Below are 6,318 nucleotides of genomic sequence, written 5' to 3' on the forward strand. Positions count from 1 at the left end.
CTCTGTATTTCTTGGGACTGGATCTTTGAGTGCCTCTCTAGGTTTGGAAAGTTTTCTTGCAGGATTTCATGGAATAGATTATCAAGGCCCTTATGGGTCTCTTCACCTTCTGGAATGCCAATTACCCAGATGTTTGGATGTTTGATGGTATCTAGTACTTCTTGTATATTATACTCAAATTTTTGTGCCATTTTCTCAGTCTTCATGGTGGATTTCTCTAGGCCAGCAATTTTCTCTTCTATGTCTGGGATTCTAATTTCTGTATAATATAGTCTGCTTTTAATACTTTCAAGTGAGATTTGACCTTCCTGTGTAAATAGACTTCATTTCTAACAGTTCCATTTGACTCTTTTGTAGAGCATGTAATTCCTCTTTTAGATCTTGCTAGAATTTCCTCACCTCTTGGAACTCGTCAACTTCTTTCTCCTTTCTCTTTAGCAGTTCATTGTCTCTCTTCTCGTCCATCTCAGTTAGCTTCACCATTATGAATACTCTAAATTCTTTATCAGACATTTCCATGATTTGCATTGAACTGCTTGTGGATGAAGAGGAATTATTTTTTTCCCTTGGAGGAGAGGTATTTTCTTGTTTTCCCATATTTCTTGTGGTCCTGCAGTGATTTCTTGTCATCTGATGGATGGTGTGTTGGTGTGGTTCTTTCTAATTCTATTAGTCCAATCTGAATGTTCAGGAGCAAGCAGAAAGAGGTGATCTGGAATCTCCTTGCCGTTCTGTTGCAATTGCTGGTGTAGCAGATTCAGTAGATATTGAGGGATATGTTAACCCTAATAGTATTTGGATGTTTAGCTACAGTGCCCTTAGATCCATCTAGAAACACATTAAATGGATATTGAAGAGTGAAGACACAAGAAAAAAGAAAATGAAAAAGAGAGAGAGAAACAACAGCAAAGAGAAAAAAGAAAAGATGGGGGGAAATGAAAAAAATTATAATTATTGTTTTTCTTAAAAAATAAAATAAAAAGAAAGAAAGAAAGAAAGAAAACCACATGGCGTGCTAGTGTGCCATGCAAAATAACTAGTTCGCAGGAGCCATGAGGAATCTTCTTCTGAAGGAAGGCCTCACCTCTCCTGCCTAGGTGGGAAGACCAGAGTGGATTATTAACAAAAGAAAAGGTGGAGCTGAGAGCAAGAGAAAAACTTTACCTTTAAAAAAATTGTAAAAAGGGGGAATCAGCAGTTAGCGTAATGGCTATGTCGCTGGACTCCCACGTAGTCGACCGCGGTTCGTGTCCCGGACCCAGTGGCTTAAAAAAAACTCACGCCGGGCGCGTGTGCGTGCGTGCCCAAGATCCAGAGAGGAGAATGGAGGAGAAGGGACTGCGCGGCATGACCATCCCCCCTGGGGGGTGATTTCTTGCTTTCTGTCTCTATGTCTCTCTCTGGCTGGCTGGCGAGCACACGCACCCTATAGCAAAAACATCTCCAAAAAAACAAAACAAAAAAATCTTATACCTCCCAAGATTTCGCCATCTCAGATAATAAAAACCAGTGATAGCCCTCATTGCCTACACCGCACGTCCAGTGGAGATCATTTATTTCTCTTACTCTACATCCCATCCGTCATAAATGCCCTGTACCTCTCACACCCCTCACAAGAGTTTCCATTTATTGCCATCTTCACTGCCCTTGCTGTTCAAGTCGCCATCCTCTCGCGCGGGATGACCGCGAAAACTTAGGCTCCTTACTTCTGTTTTTGTTCCCTTGCAATCGTGTTCCACATACAAACCACAGTGACAGTGTAGAATGTAGTGCATGTAGTGTCACCCTTCTGTTTAAGATTCTCCAAAGAGTTATCATTGCCCTTCGAAGGAAATCCAAACTGGAACATGACCTGCACATCACTCCATGGTCAGCAGCTCCTCGCCCTCTTGTGGCACCTGTTCATGCACCCGCTTTTACAAATCAAAAAAATTTATTGGTGTTGACAAAAATACATGATATTTAACAAAAAAGCAAACAAACAAAAACAGAACAAAACACAAGAGACACAAAACCAGGACCCCCACCCCAGGGGCTTGTGTGCCTGGTGTCCTGACAGCGTGCAGCCCCAGGAGCCCCCTGAGCATGGCCGTTAATTCATGAGGACTTCCATGTGCACCAGCCTGGCATTAGTGTCCCCAGACGTCCGGCATGGTAACATTCCAGCAAAGGTCATCAAGGCTCGGCCTTGACTTCGGAGTTGTGAGTCACAGTCCTCGATGACTCGCTGGGGCCTGGATGCTGAGTCACTCCTGCTTGGCACTCCTTTCCTCTGGCTGACTGGCTCCGGGTCCCATTTCTTCCTCAGGTCTCAGGTCACTGCGGTCTTCCCGGTCTAGACTCCATGGCCTCTTTCTATCACGTGAGCCTGCCATGTTTTCTTTCCAGCACTGCCCATGCTCATAAAATTACCTCGTCCGTTCTTTCGTTTACTTGTTTATTATCTTTGTTCACTAGAACATGTCGCTCAGGCCAGGAATATGCAGTTACTTAGAGCAGTGCGCTTTGCACATGGATTACGGATGGGAATGGCTCCTTCTTAATCAATTAAAAGGATCAACAAACATCGCACCAAGAACAGGATCGTCACCTTGATCTTTGGCCTGCATTGAATGCAGTCATTCAGAGTAGCTTGTGTAACCTGTGAAGATGCTCATGTCAGAAGCAAGTAGCATTTCCAGCCTTGAGCGAGTTTTTCTTTCTCAATAACTATTTAACAACAAAATATGACGAGTGATACCTGAGTCCTTACTCTGTGATAAGCCCAGGAATACATACGTTATACTTACTGCACACTGATTCTTACGGCATCTCTGTGATTTAGATACATACTGATGTTTTCTAGAGTATTCTAGATGGTGGAGAAAGGACTGAAGGGCCAAGATGCAGCCTCTCAGGCAGGATGGTCATGCTGGAGCCAGGACCTCGAACCCTCGAACCTAGCCAGCTTCACTGTGCTGTTGCCTTGGTCCTCGGACTAAATCTATGCCTCCTGTAACAGATGATCACATACTTAGTGGCTTTAAGATGATAACTAGTTTATCCTTTTACACCTATGGAAGTCAGAGGTCTGAAGCCAGTGTCACCTGGTTAAAGTCGAGATGTCCTCAGAGTGGTTCCTCTGGAGTCTAGAAGGGAAGGTACTGTCTCCTTGCCCTTTCCATCCTCTGCTGGCTCCCTGTCCTCCCCAGCTGTGACTCTGCAGTACATCAGTCTAGTCTCTGCTTCATCAGAGCATCTTCACCTCTGATGCTGACCCCTTCTGTCGTTCCTAAGGACTCTGTGATGGTGCTGAGCCCACCTAGGGAATCTAGGATAGACTTGAGATCTCCTTCTCTCAAGATCTGTAATGAAGTCATACCTGCAAAGACCCTTTAGCCATTTAGGGTAACATTCCGAGTTCCAGGGATGATTAGGTTGTGAATATATTGAGGGGAGGCGGGTATTTATTCAGCCCTGCCTCACTCCCCATGGGGCTAGCCATAGAAAACAGATACGATTATCAAGGTCCTTATGGGTCTCTTCACCTTCTGGAATGCCAATTATCCAGATGTTTGGACGTTTGATGGAATCTAGTACTACTCGTATATTATACTCAAATTTTTGTACCATTTTCTCAGTCTTCATGGTGGATTTTTCTAGGCCAGCAATTTTCTCTTCTACGTCTGGGATTATATTTTCTGTATGATCTAGTCTGCTTTTAATACTTTCAGGGGAGATTTTGACTTCCTCTGTAAATAGACTTCATTTCTAAGAGTTCCGTTTGACTCTTTTGTAGAGCTTGTAATTCCTCTTTTAGATCTTGCAAGAATTTCCTCACCTCCTGGAACTCGTCAACTTCTTTCTCCTTTCTCTTTAGCAGTTCATTGTCTCTCTTCTCTTCCATCTCAGTTAGCTTCACCATTATGAATACTCTAAATTCTTTAACAGATATTTCCATGATTTGCATTAAACTGCTTGTGGAGGAAGAGGAATTATTCTTTTCCCTTGGAGGAGAGATAATTTCTTGTTTTCCCATATTTCTTGTGGGCCTGCCGTGATTTCTTGTCATCTGATGGATGGTGTGTTTCTTTCTAGTTCTGTTAGTCCAATGTGAATGTTCAGGAGCAAGCAGAAAGAGGTGATCTGGAATCTCCTTGCCATTCTGTTGCAATCGCTGGTGCCGCAGATTCAGTAGATATTGAGGAATATGTTAACCCTAATAGTATTTGGATGTTTAGCTACAGTGCCCTTAGATCCATCTAGAAACACATTATATGGATATTGAAGAGTGAAGAGACAAGAAAAAAGAAAATGAAAAAAAGAGAGAGAGACAACAGCAAAGAAAGAGAAAAAAGAAAAGATGGGGGAAAAAGTGTAATTATTATTTTTCTTTAAAAAAAAAATAGAAAACCACATGGCATGCTAGTGTGCCGTGCGAAATAACTAGTTTGCAGGAGCCATGAGGAATCTTCTTCTGAAGGAAGGCCTCACCTCTCCTGCCTAGGTGGGATGACCAGAGGGGATTATTAACAAACCAAAAGGTGGGGCTGAGAGCAAGAGAAAAACTTTACCTTTAAAAAAATCGTAAAAAGGAAAAATTACAAAAAAATGAGAAGATAGAAGCAGAGAGAGACATAGACAGAGACACAGAGACAGAGATAGAAGGCCAGAGGGGTTCCCTTCTACGCTAGCTTATCTGCTGGAGGCTAAATTATTCGTAGAAAATCTTCATTTCTCGTCCCCTGAAATAACTAGTTCGCAGGAGCCATGAGGAATCTTCTTCTGAAGGAAGGACTCACCTCTCCTGCCACGCTAGCTTGTCTGCTGGAGGCTGAATAATCAGTAGAAAATCCATATTTCTCTTGTCCCCTGAAATAACTAGTCCACAGGATCCATGAGGAATCTTCTTCTGAAGGAAGCTGTGGTAGCTTTGAAGTCACCCTCTAGGAAAACTGCCAGTGTTCCTTAAAGTCCTAATCCACGTCAAGGTGGATGCCCAGAACCTACTCACGGATCTGAATACCTATGATGGTAACGTGTGTGTGTGTGTGTGTGTGTGTGTGTGTGTGTGTAATAAAGAGGGAGGAAGAGACTTCAGTCATTTAACAATGATTTACCAAGCTCCAACTGTGTTCTGGGCACTGTGCTTGGTACCTGGTAGATAGAATAAAAATGGCATATCTGCCCTCATGGAGTTTATGTCAAATCACAAGACAACAGTCTAATGATCTTACAAATAAATGTTAAAATTACTGCTATAATTGGTGGGTCACAGAGACCCACTCCAGAGTTTGGGGTAAGTGATCTTAGAAGGACTTTTAGAGAAATCTTCCTCGAGGAGGCAATGCTTGAGCTGAAAAGTGAAGGAAACACAGGAGTTAACTAATCAGGATCCTTTTATTTTCTCTTTTTTTTAATTTAAATTTATATATTTCCATTCATTCACTGTATATCATGACAACATACAAAATGAGATTTTCCATCCAGAGTACACTGTATATTGGCACAGTCAAGCACATCAGCATACATGTTATTGTCAACAAATAATTTTCCATTTCTTGTTTTCTATATGTTTTGCTTTTGTTTCCCTCGTCCTAGATTCCCTATCTCTTAACCTCTGCCATCTCCCACTCTCCTCCCACACTGTCTCTGGTATCTATGTTTGCTTTCTATACTGTTTTGTTTTTGCCCACATTTTATTGAGTCATGAAATATCTTAATTAATCTAAATGTTTCCATGGCAAGCACAGCTTATATATACATTTCTATGAACACAAGTCCAACTTTAGGCATAAGCCTCAATTAGTAGAATGAACATCCTATAAAGTAGCACCTAGCTGGGGCTATATATCTTACTGCAGTCATCAAATAGGTAATTTTTTTTCCTGAAACTTTTTTTTCAACTTAATGTACATTCTTTGCCTAAGCATCATCACAGCATACAAAACGTGATTTCCCATCCAGAATATACTGCATAGTGGCTTAATCATTCATATTATTATCACAAATTTTCATTTCTAGTTTCTAGAAATTTTTTAACCCCTATTTCTGACCCTCTGTCCTTTCCCACCCTCTTCTCACACTATCTCTGGAGTCTACAATTGTCTTCCGTTCCTTTCCCACCCACATTGTATTGATAACACAATTTCTTAAATAATCTAACTACTTCCAATAGCAAGTTCACTTCATACTATTAAGAAAACCAGTTTTAACTTAGATCAAAGAAATGCTAAGGAACTTTAATAATATGCATGATTAAGCCACTATGCAGTACATTCTGGATGGGAAATCACATTTTGTATGCTGTGACAATGCTTAGGGAAAGTAAAGTTAAAA

This window comes from Tupaia chinensis, unplaced genomic scaffold, assembly GCF_000334495.1.
Source record: "Tupaia chinensis unplaced genomic scaffold, TupChi_1.0 Scaffold144692_1, whole genome shotgun sequence".
Taxonomy (NCBI): Eukaryota; Metazoa; Chordata; class Mammalia; order Scandentia; family Tupaiidae; genus Tupaia; species Tupaia belangeri.